Here is a 13231-nt window from a genome sequence, read left to right as displayed (position 1 = left end):
CTGCAGTGTAGCAAGGTGCGGAATGTTCTGCAGTGTAGCAAGGTGCGGAATGTTCTGCAGTGTAGCAAGGTGCGGCATGTTCTGATACAGGATTAGTCTCTCCTTTGTTGGAGATTTAATGCATCCAGATTAATTTGGAGGAGACAGAGTTAAGAAATAAGTGGAGCTCCGGCATGGTGCAATTATAGCAGTAGGCAATGGAGTCATGACGGAACTCAATATAGCTCAGACCTGTCACATTCCTCTATAGAATGACATTGCTGTCACTTTCCTTGTACTCGCTGGCAGGTTCTGCCCCCTTGGTAGGAAACATGCGCTTAAGGCAGATTTTATTCATCCTATTTCTAAATGATCAATCAGCTACAAAAGTCCAAAACCTCAACGTATGAGATAAATGCCGGGAAGTAACACAGAGAGGTCAGCCTTCATTTTACCTATTTAATAGGTACAAAGGACCCACATTGTGTCGCTGAAAAGGTGATACACTATATGGGGTAATGCGGTTCATAGGCAAACACAGGGGGGTTTCTGGTTCAGAAACCCCCTCTCCTCTTGGCAAATGCCTTAAATGATGACAAAAATAGCACTTGTGACAACAATAGCACTGGTATATAATAGAGCTGCCACCACATCATGCATTGTAAGGGACAGAGCAGAGCTGCTGCACATGCCCAGTGTACCAGCTCCTTCTACCACATTTACTGTATGTGTGGATCCGAGCCCTCAAACATTGCAAAGGACCAGAGAGCAGCTGCCAGAAGGAAGAGACAGGAGCCTTACCATGAAGTGGGAGATTTAGATATTAGAAAGTGCAGTGCTGGTTCTATTATGTTTGTGTATTTATTTATTTATTTATTATGATATGTTTAACCTTTTCCTGACCACACTATACTATAGACCATCTGTAATGTTAAATATTAATACTGTATTCAATACAGTATCCACTGTATGATAAAGACCAATTTTCAGGTTGTTACCGCTCCCCCAGATTCCCAATGCACTGCGGAGTGGGAGACTTTGGATAACATTTGGAAACCCCCCCTCTAAAAATCCTTCATTTGCCACTGGGGTTTACTGTGCATCATTTCACATAAGAGAGGGGTTCATCTAGACAAGAAAAACAAAACACAAGTTAATGTATAATACAAGAAATGCAGAGATCTCGGTAACATACATTTGCACATACTGTATAAGCCGCCAGCCACAGTAAAGCGCCACTGCTCCAGTGGTCCTAGTCTCAGGAAGGCAGCAAGCCTGGCTGGGTGCCGGTATTTTTCAGGGTGTGGCCAAATCATGAGAGGCGTGGTCATGCACCCTTAGAATAAAATACAGGAAGAATAGCACTGTAAGCCCAACCTGGGCAACCCCCCATCTCTCGGGGCCACTGCCTACTCTACATGATAATAGCCCTGTATATTGGGTCATGTAATGGGTTAAGATGAGGATAACATACCGCCGGTCTTAATCTGCAACCCTGACTGCCGTCATCCCAAACATAAGTGGTACAGGGCAGGGAGCATTAAGGTTAGGGTTAGGCTGCAGGAAGGGAGGGTTAGGTTTAGGCACCCCAGTACTTGTTTCCTAGCACGGCGCCCATCTTGTTGATTGTATGCCTTAAGTTTAAGGCACTTAAGGCATACAATCAACGCGATGGACCCGATTTTGTGTCAATCACCAGCTAATTTGCCGGTGAAAGACAAAATCGGGTTGAACGCGTCCATCGCGGCCCCTAATAAGGGGCCGCGATGCGACCAACGTGATTTTCCCATAGGGAACAATGTAAAATTATTTTTAAAGTGAAAATCGGGTTGATCGCGTGCGATCAACCCGATTTTACATAGGTGACAATGTGAAATGGGCCAATATGGCCCATTTCACATTGAATATTGTTAAAAAGTATGTTTAATGCCCCCCCACTATTGACGCCAACCAGAAGCGTGGCGAGCGCAGCGGTACGCGTTGTCCGACCTTTTCATACCCCTACTATCCTCGTCGGCGTGGAGTTGATTTTATAATTTTATATAGTGTGGCGAGCCACCGAGCCCAAAGCGTGGCGAGCGCACGCGGATACCTGTGAAGCCCGCGAGGGGAGGTATCCGCGTACCCTCGCGGGGCGCGCTGCGCTCAACACGCTTCGGGCTCGGTGGCTCGCTGCGCTCGCCACACTATATAAAATCAACTCCATGCCGACGTGGATAGTAGGGGTATGAAAAGGTCGGAGGACGCGTTCCGCCACCCCTCGCGGGCTCGCTGCGCTCGCCACGCTTCGGGTTGGCGTCAATAGTGGGGTGGCGTTAACAATGGGGGGGGGGCATTTGAAACATGAGGGGAGGTTTGGTATTAAAATGGGGGGTTTTGGGGCTTTTTACATTGAAATCAATGTAAAATCGGGTCTCGGGGACCATTTTACATTGATTCCAATGTAAAAATCGGGTCGATCACGTCGATCGCATCGCATGCGATTTGGTTGGCATGCGATGCGATCGACCCGATTTTTCCGACTTGATGGATACAATCAAAATCGGTGGCGCCGTGCTAGGAAACAAGTACCGGCACCTCATTGGGTCATATATTATCTATGTGTTTCTATAGCAGGGCTTGACAAATTTCTAAAAAATCTAGGAGCCAGGATGAAAATGTAGGAGCCAGAAAAAAAAATAGTGACAGTGTGCGCCAAAAAGTAACACCATAATACCTATTACATATGTCACATACCCATTACACATACCACAATGCCCATTACACATTATGCCACACTCCGAAAAACCTTTTGCATACTATACCACACACAATAATGGCCATTACATATACAACACACACCGCAATGCCCATTACACGGTGAACCAAACACCGTAATGTCCATTACATATAATACCACACAACGTAATGCCAATGGCATATTATGCCACAGTGCTGCTTACTTACATGCTCATTGCTATGGGTTTCTGGCTTAATGCCAGGCAGGGGCAGACAGAGAAAAAAAATAAGGGGGTTTGCCTCTGGTGTCTGGTGCCTCATGTCTCTGGTGCCTCATGTCTCTGGTGCCTCATGTCTCTGGTGCCTCATGTCTCTGGTGCCTCTGCGTGAGCAGCAGGTCCCCGTGGCTGGTTATACTATAAGCACTTACAGTAGCCTCGGGCAGGGGCGTAACTAGTACATTGTGGGCCCCATAGCAACATTTTGAAAGGGGCCCCCCTCACTACTGCCACTACAATCTCTCTTGGGGGTCAGAAGAAGGAGTGAGAGACAAAGGGGTCAAGTTAATTCAGCACACTATGAATAGTGCCGGGATGGCACTCCCATGGCTATTCAAATCAGCACGCTGTTATATCGGAGAACGCAGGTTCTCACAGGTGTTTAGATGCAAGTACTGCCATTCTTTGACTAATGCGCCCTGACGCATTGCTGCGTACACCGCACTAGGGCACAAAACAGCATTGCGGAGTTAGCTCTGGGGTGCAAGCAGAAATGCACTAGTTAGGACTTATCATTCCAGTGACTTGAGGGAGCTCTCTCATGGCGATATTCACTGTACGCTGAATTGAATTGACCCCAAAGAGGATGTCAGATAAAGAGAGAGAGGAATGGTCGGAAAAAGAGAAGTGGCTTCATGTGAAAAGTGGGAATGAGAGAAAGAGGATGACAGAGAGATAAAGGTGGTGTAATTAGATAGAGAAGTGGTATTAACAGGAGTGAGAGCGAAATATGGAGGGAGAGAGAGAAGAGGAAGAGTGAGTGTCAGACAGAGAAAGAGGGAGAGACAGGTTCCCAGGGAGAGACAAGGAGTGAGAGAGGTGGTCAGGGAGAGACAGGAAGATACAGGGAGTGAGAGAGGGGGCCAGGGAGAGACAGAAAGAGACATGCACTGAGAGAGGTTCCCAGGAAGAAACAGGGCATGTCATGTAAGAGGGTTCCAGAGAGAGACAGGGAGTGAGAGAGGATGCCCGGGAGAGAAAGAGGGAACGAGAGGTTGCCAGGGTGGAAAGAAGTAGACACAGGTACAGAGATAGGGTGTCGGGGAGAGAATGGGGGAGGGACAGGGAGTGAGAGATGGTTTCAGGGACAGAAAATAGAAGACTGGCAGGGTGTCAGGAGGGGGGTAAATGACATGAGGTGGAGGGGTAGAGGATGAGAGTGGCAGGGGTGAGAGAGGGATGGGGGCAGAGCACAAGAAGGTTGATAGAGGATGTACCTCCATCAGCACAATTCTCCGGAGCAGGCAGCAGAGGCCTCACTCTCCCGGCATCACAGGGCCATGGGCTCCCAACTGCGGCGCCGGATCTTCAGCTCTTGATCCCCAGCACCGGCAGGCAGCGCAGACCTCCCTCTCCCGGCATCACAGGGCTGTGGGCTCCTCACTATCTCCTGCGCCGGGTCTTCAGCTGTCAATCCCCGGCGCTGGCAGCGCAGGCCTCCCTCTCCCGGCATCACAGGGCTGTGGGCTGACATATCCTGCGCCGGGTCTTCAGCTGTCAATCACCGGCACCAGCAGCACAGGCCTGCATCAGAGCAGGTCCGCAGTGCACCGATTTCAAAACTCAAGCACGGAGCAGCATTGGTTGCTCCCGATTAGCTTGTGAGCCGACTTGACTTATGAAATAGTCGCGCAGCGGACCTGCTCTGATGCAGCGTCAGCCGGGAGAGTTGTGCACCGCTCTGCCGGGCTGCCTGCTATAATGAACATAATAACCCACCGCGGCGCCATCTGAAACGGGCACCCCAGGCTGCTGTATGTGCTGAAAGGACAGCAAGCCACGGGGACCCGCTGCTAACGCAGAGGCTGCTACCAGCTCCCAGCCTCTCCATGTTCCTCTCCCTGCAACCGGGAGAGTTGTGCCCTGCACTGCCGGCTGCTGCCGTGGTGGCTTTTACCGTATATCTAACAGTATAACCCACAGTGGGGCTCGCTGCTGTAAAGCCACCACTCTGCCCGGGGGTTCTGCTTCCTGGCAAATCTGGTCGCCAGGAAGCAGAATCTGGTCGCCATGGCGACCTGGCCCCCGGGTTTTGTCGAGCCCTGTTCTATAGAGTGTAAGCTTGCGAGCAGGGCCCTCCTACCTTTATATCGTTCTGTTCCTACCCAATTTGTTTTATCCCTGACATTTCCAATTGTAAAGCGGAACAGAATATGCTGCGCTATATAAGAACCTGTAGCTATGTAACTCTGGGGCCCAAATGTAAAAGTCTGTGAATTGTACCCACTAAGGTGATTCCACTGAATAACCGCTACCATTAAAGCCGCAATACTTAAAAATGTAGATTATATGGATGCTATATAAATATATTCTAAGAATATACATCGCTTCATTAACATTGCTGTTAGAACTGTATCAGCTCAGATCCTATAGGAATAATTTGCACCGCTGACAGCTACAGGTCTACGGCTGATCTGTCTCTTTAATAATAATAACAACCTGTTATTGTATAACACGAGCGCCCAGCAATATCTGCCTGCGCCCCATTGGTCCTTCATATCCTAATGTGTTCTGTGACCCAGCGCAGCCCCCAGACAGCTGTGTCGGGAGGCAGAAAGCCTTCAGGAACCTAGGGCAGTGCGGCAGGACGTGCCGGGCCCCTTATGACCGCCTGATGACAGATCTAACACTAACTAAGACACCTGTCCCATGTCAGCGAGTACAAATGGCCAGTCAGCCGGAACCACGCTTCAATTAAAGCTGCTTAAAATCCCTCTGTGGGAATTCTGTTAATTAACTATCTCATTAAAAGTGTCATCTGATTGGGCTGGCGGGAATAATGTCAGACCGGACAGACTGGGAGGACAGTGATGAAGCTGGTTACATGATCTGACTCTACAAGCCGCCATAATGCGATTTGAACCTTTTCTACACGATTTCGACTCATCGCACCGGTAAATCATAAGAAGAGTCTTTTACTTACAATTCTGATCCGATGCGCGGTCCCGTTACACATGATGATTTACTAAGGATACGAATAAAGGATCAGTCGTATTCTTAATATGAATACATAGGACTGGCATCGGCCGTATTTTTTGCGAAATACGATTCGTATATTTACACCCGGTAATATCTGAAGAATGCTGTTCACGGCCATAGGAAATTATATAAAGTATAAAAAAACACATGCAGGAACTATTTATTTATTATTTATTTACAGTTTCTTATATAGCGCAGCAGATTCCGTTGCGCTTTACAATTGGAAACAAAAGTGATTAAACAAACTAGGTAGATACAAACCGACATGGAGGTAGGAGGGCCCTGCTCGCAAGCTTACAATATATAGATTGATCTATAGACGAGTCCCAGCAAGCCTGCACCGGATGCAGGGACTTGGAGAACCACAAGTCCCAGCATGCGTGGCATTAAAGGGCCCACTGGGACTTGTAGTCCCACAGAAGTACAAATAGTTAAATAAAAACACACAAACATCATTAAAGTACAAGTTTATTACACACTGAGCCCATCCATACAGATACTTACCTACCTTGGCATGTAGGTAGGTATCCTCCATCCATCCGCTGGTCCTGAAGAAATCCAAGTGTCTGTATGAATGGGTCCGATTGTAATAAAGTTTTCTTTTTTGGTGTCAGTGTGTATTTATTTAACTATTGGCTCTGCTGTGGAACTGAGTCCCAGCAAGCCCATTAATGGGCCACATGCTGAGACTTGTGGTTCTCCAAGTCCCTGCATGCGGTGCAGGCATGCTGGGACTCCTAGTTCCTCAGCAGAACCCAATAGTTTTTCTCTATTTTTTTACACCTTTAATCAGCCCGGTGGCCACCGCCCCAGGACCACCGGAGACAGCCACAGGCTTCAGCCTGGGCAGGTAAATTCCTGAGGTGGGGGATCCCTTCATTGGGGGGTCCCTACTTCCCCAGGATCCCTGCCCAGACTGACCAGTCATGGGGTTAATGCTTTGGCTGGGGGGACTTATATTAAAAACTCCCCCCCTGCTGTGGCATTACCCTGCTGGCTGGTTGGTCCTGGGGCTGGGTCACAAAATACGGGGGACCCCTAGTCGTTTTGTCCCCTGTATTTTGGGAACCAGGACCGGCCCTTGGGCATAGTGCAGGTTTTAAAAAATACAGGGAATCCCTACATGTTTTTTTCCCAGATTTTTTTAAAACCAGGACCGGCTCTATAAACCTGCGTCTGGTTATGGCCATGGGGGGCCACACGCAGATTTTTTTTTATGATTTATTTATTTTTACACTGAAGCCTGCATCAGGCTTGCCTACCCTCCTGGAATGGCCGGGAGCCTCCCGGAAATCGGGTCCTTCTCCCGGCCCCCCGGGAAGGTGGGCAAGTCTCCCGCATTCTGGGATTTGCCCCGCTCCATCCTTGCCCGCTGGTTAAAATTACATGAAATCGCGGGTACGCGGGGAGGGGGCGGGGCTTAAATGACGCGATCGCGGCATTTCGCGTCATTTCGCGGCATTTAAGCCACGCCCCCTCCCTCTCGGCCCGCGAATCACGGAGGTTTTCGTCATGGGGGGCGGGGCCAAGTGATGTCAGCCTTGCTCCCGCCCCCCTGATGTGTTGCCTCTCCGGGCTTCTCCCGGAAAGGTGAAGATAAAAGTAGGCAAGTATGGCCTGCATGGATCTGACTGAAATGAAGTGTATTTTCCAGGCGTATTTTGGCAGCAATTAGCGGCCATATCCCGCTAATTAGTGGACGTATTTTAAATATGGCTGATTAGCAAATTAGGAATCGCCATTCAAATGAATGTGCCATTAATCCGAATATAAATGCATGTATATTCGGCATAGTAAATGCTGAAAATATGAATACGAATATAATACAAAATAAATACGCCTATTTTAGCCGTATTTTAGCTTAGTAAATTTCCCCCCGATGTCTCTGGTCTTTGGGTTAGATGTACTAAGCCTTGGAAAGAGATAAAGTATCAACCAACCAGTTCCTAACAGTAATTTTTTCAAATACAGCCTGTGCAGGCTGCCTAAACCCAACCCTCCCTCCCCCGCGAGTGCCTAACCCCAGTACCCCATCGCCTAAACCTAACCCACCCACCCCCTTCCCCGGTCTGAACCAATCCTGTCCCGGCATCCTGATACGGGATGTCATCTGTTGTATTCTGGCATCAGAATCCTGATTCTTTAGGTACACTGACCGCCGGGATGCTGCAGCCTGGGAATTCCATCCCAGGCTGACAGATCCAGGTTGGTGTTTGATTTGGGGGCCCCTAGTCCATTTTCTGTATCCTAGTAACCCTAGTGAGGCCTACACAGACCATAGTGATGTGTACCGTGCTACTCCCACACTTGCCTGCATGGCTGCTGCCATATTACCTTCATTTCTTGATGTTTCTGCAGCTTCTGTACTTCCCTTGATAGTTTAATGTTCTAAACTTGTCAGATCTTTGGCCGTTTTCTACTTTTCTAAATGGTCAGTTTTCAAATCCGACGGTGAAACGGACAAAAAACGGACTAAAATCCAACCTCGGCCTTCAGTGAATTGACCCTTTAATCTGTTTTCCTATTTAATTATCCTGCAATGCTCCGTTATTAAAGCAAATGTTGTAGCAAACTGGATTTGTTTGTCATGTAATCTCCGACTTACTCCAATTTCCTCGTCTGTAAGGCAGCAGAACGTCCGCGGGTGGCAGGTGTCCTCGCAGCACTTAGCAGACCTTGCCGATCTCCCAGATGTTACATGTCTGTGTTCTGCATTTCCCTCCATCTGCTCTGTGATCTTATCCCAGGATAGACATATAGATTTCCCCCTGTGCCTTCTCATTAATTCCCAGCCATACGAGCATTAAATAAGTAATAACTGGAAATGTAAAACCTGTACAGTTGCACTTTCTCCCACCATAAAATGCTGACCCAGGCCACCATAAACCCTCCAGTCCGCTAGCCTGAACATTCCTGTCTTTTTATTGGACGGCACCCTGGGGATGTTCTAATAGGATTTGCAGACTTTCTCTGTCCTCCGCTCATTGGCTGCTAGAAACGAACAGTCATTACTTATACAATATGTAGATAAATAAATATTAGCTGTGAAATTATTTTCATTGCTTTCCGGATCCTGTGAGTTCTGATAATATAATATAATATAACTGCAAATCCCATACTCGTTACCCATGTGTTCTGGAATAAGATTGCTGAATAGCCTTCATTGGGTAGAAGGCATCTGACCATACTACCCCCATCATCCTCAGTGATAACCAGGAAAGGAGATATATAAGTCTGGTACATTGGCGGATTGGCCCACCGGGAAACCGGGGCATTTCCCGGTGGGCCGGCCCAAAACTCTTAAAAAAGGGGCCGGCAGCACTCTCCCCTGGGCTGACTGGGCCGCGGGAAGCGGCCGCAGCACTTTGCCCAAATCAAACATGGCCAGCGGGAGGGCTGCAGCACATGCGCGCACAGCACTTCCCAGCTCCCCAGCGCCCCCCCCCCCCCCCCCCGGTGCCTGATTCAAGATCCCCGCCGGAGCGCCAGATACAGGGACACTGGACGCCAGGAATAAGCCGCCTCAGGTGAGTCCCCCCCCCCGGGCCCGCATCACTATCGCTGCCAGCCCCCCCCCCCCCCCCCCCGGCGCTCATCACCATCGACGCCACCCACCCCCGCCCCCCCGCTCCCAGGCCGGTTTCAGGAGCCAATCCGCCCCTGGTCTGGTATAACATGTCGACAATGTCTGTGTCTACCCCAAAAAGTCATCATCATGCATACCCTACAACATGTCCCATTCCATTAGGTACAAAATGCTCTGTTTCTGGACTTCCCAGAAGGTGGTTCAGAGGTGGGGCTGCAGCACAGTCCAATATTCAACAAGGGGAGCCACACCTACTGCCACTCCAAACATCACTGTCCTGGACTCACTGGCAGTTGATGTGACCCCCCTCTTTGAATTTTGGACTGTGCTGGAGTCCAACCTCTGTAACTGCCACTGGCAGGGAAGTCCAGGAACAGAGCATTTTGTACCTAATGGAATGGGTCATGTTGGAGGGTATGCGTCATGCACAAGGTCGACATGGAAAGTGGTTGCCGCTGAGTTTAGCGCACTTTAACATTTCCCAACCAGAATCCCAAAAAATCCAACGAACGCATGTCGACCTTTTTATGTGTCAACCATAGCTATGTTTTTTACGTGTGTCAACCATATTGCCTGTCAATGTAGACATTGTCAGCCTTCCGGATACCGAGCTATTTTTTTAAATTAATGTTTTTTTTTTTTTTTTTTTACAATGTTTATTGATTTTTATCAACGTTAACGATTTTTATTGTCATTTTTTGTAAATATTTATAAATGTAATCTAAAACTGAATGAAACACTTGAGGGTGGTCTTGCCAAAATCGTAAACACGAGGGTCCGGTTACATCTCTAACAACAGTGCAGCTCCCTGTATTCTGTACCTTGTGAAATGATTGTTGGCCGCGAATTACACCAAGCCATTGGTTTCCTATCATTTAATTTACATACTGTAGGCTGTAAGCTCTTCATATGAGGTTATGGACAGGATCGGCGTATGCGCAGTACCGACCTAAGGGCTGCACATGCCTCATGTTTTGTGGGTTGCATCACCTGCAGCCCATAGAAGCCAAAGAGGCAGCCCAGGTGGCAGGAAACTCCTCCCAATGGCACTGCTTTGGGTGATTGGCAGGAAGGACTTCCAATAGGAAGTCACTGCCAGTCTCAGCAAAGCCAGAGCAGTCTCACAGACTGCGTCTGGCTTCACTTGGGCTGAGTAAAGTTGCTGATTTTACCTGATGCGCACTTATGCCTTCACAGTGGACGTCAGTACTGTAGCCGCCTTGATATGCATTGAGGGTGTCAATTACGCCCCTGAGTAACCCTATAATGGCGCATAATAGCAGGACGATCTCAGGCGCTGGCGCCATGATTTGTGCATACGGGGTCGGAGCTGTAGACTAAGACACACCCTGACAACAGTTGTAACACGCCAGAATTTTTGTCGCCCCACCCACTGCCTACCCCAAATGGTTCCCGGTCTTTCAATTACTTTACAAAGAATTCCTCACTGCGAGCAGCATCGCTAAGGTACATTGGCGCATGCACAGTGCAACCATGACCGATAATCGATCCACTGCACAAATATCGGTACTGGGTACATCTTTGAATGAGGCCCAATGCACGTTATAGAAGAGATGTGAGGAGATACAATTTATTATATAATATAACGAGCTTTGATCAGTACATGGTATAATCCGACAAAATATTTATTATAAAACAAAGGTATGGTCGATACCGGATATATTTTAAAACTGCATGCATTGAGGTTTGTGAGCATGTGAAATCATTACACAGTAAGGTTTACTCATGCAATGTTAAACTATATCTGGTATTGAGCATACCTTTGTTTTATAATTGATTTTATGGTGTGATATGTACTATATATATGCACCAATCAAAGAGCCACATTCAGTAAAGCAAAAAAGCAAGTAACTTAGGGGTTTATTCTGGTTCGGGCGGCTGGGCCGTAAGCGTACGTTCCGGGTTTTTTTTTATCTGCGCATGCGTACCTTCCGCAATGCGCAGGCGCGATGACTCCACAACGCTCACGGACGGTTGTTTCCGTGCGAAAAAACCTGTCCGCAAGAGTACGGTCATTGTGGGTGGCATAGGGGCGTGTTGAGGGAAGAGGACCAAAATAATGAGGAAAACTGGGCGTAAACATGGGCGTACACGGGGGTGTGCACAAAAAATGTACGCTGCTACAACCGCTCGATCGGCGAAAGCAATGTGCATTTCGGACACAAAACAGGCGGCCGCCACCTCCAGACCACCCCTACAGATACCGCATGAGAGCGTACGCCTGGGTCTGCTAATTAATGCTGATTACTACTGAAACACATACACCTGAATGTAATAAGCAATGCTGCAGCCTATTAAGTCACAACCATTATTTCACAACGTGCAAGCCACACACAGCCCTCAAACACATTGGAAGCATATCTTTCTACATCATTTTAGTTAAGATTCTTTTTAAGACCTGCTTATATATGCCAAGGTAGTTATTTGGTAACCATTTACACACATTCAGTAAGTGTTTTCATATACTTTAAACAGCAGCACACTCAATCTACACAAGTCGACGTGTCAACGTTTTCACTCGAATACAAACTTTTTTTTTTCATTTTGATAAAAATACATAAAACAATAATTGAATAACAATTAGAATAAATCATTTAATTGTTTTAATCATAGTTGAAAGGCTAGATTATGAGGGCCATATATGTGAAGGGTATGCCAGCGTGCACGGACGTACGCTAACTCTCACGATCGGTGACATACGCTGAGTTTTCCATTGAAAACAGGCGAGACCCGTCCGTACAAGGTGGCGAACGCTCTGATAGCCGTAAGATGTCGGTGTGAAAACGGAAGAGTCCCGTCCGTAAATGGTGGTGTACGCTCTGTTTTACGCCAGTTGTCGGTGTATAAGCGGTGATCTGTCCGTGTACGGTGGCGTACGCTCAAGTGTACGCCACTCCCCTTTGTCGGTGTTTGTGGCCGTCCGTATGCGGATGTTTTGTGGGTGGACTTTCTCTCAACGTCCGCGTACGGTAAACGTACACTGATACGGAACGTACGTACGTTTGGCCGCCACAACCAGAATAAGGCCCTTAGTGCCTGTAACAAACCATGTTGCAATGCAGGGGGGAGAAAATACATTTATATTGTTTGTGTGCAGGTTAAATAGCAGCTTCTTTTGCATGTAACCCACAGATGTTAGCTTAATTTTTACACTGCAATTTAGATTTAAATTTGAACACACCCCACACTAATCTAACTACCTCTCCGTGCATTTTACATCTGCCCCACCTGCAGTGCAGCTTGGTTTTGCCCATTTGCTCAGGCCCCAAGTTTGTTTGATTTTATGTGAAAATAAGATGCAGGGGAGGGAGGGTTGGGTTAAGGGGGGCAGAGGGAAGGTCATTTTATTCACCTGATTCCCTCGATAAGGATTCCGATATTCAGCTGACATCCTCACCGCAATTTCAAAAAGTAATGAAAAACTCATGTCTACCATATGTTATGTCGATCACGTTGACCTATTGACCATGTTGACATATTAACCACATTGATTAATAGTGGTCGACTTGTTGACTGTTTACATAATGTCTGGATGTCATGCTCTCTTGGTAATTATTCTAGCTCCAGTGGAGCGTAAATAAAGGGGTGTACACACGGAGCGATACATAGTCAAAATTGCTTAGAAGGTTAGTAAAGGTCGCTGTCAAGGACAAATCTCCCTATAATATCG

General features: G+C 47.6%; 1 long non-coding RNA gene across 1 annotated transcript in view; it reads left to right on the top strand.

The window, feature by feature from the left end:
* The window catches only part of LOC146049859 (uncharacterized), a 44160-nt gene that overhangs the window by 25917 nt on the left and 5012 nt on the right, over positions 1-13231 (top strand). The window lies entirely within an intron of this gene.

The sequence above is a fragment of the Crinia signifera genome, chromosome 12 (assembly GCF_055691185.1).
Source record: "Crinia signifera chromosome 12, ASM5569118v1, whole genome shotgun sequence".
NCBI classification, from domain to species: domain Eukaryota; kingdom Metazoa; phylum Chordata; class Amphibia; order Anura; family Myobatrachidae; genus Crinia; species Crinia signifera.
Note: the sequence above shows the minus strand (reverse complement) of the source record. Positions and strands in the feature narration are given on the sequence as shown.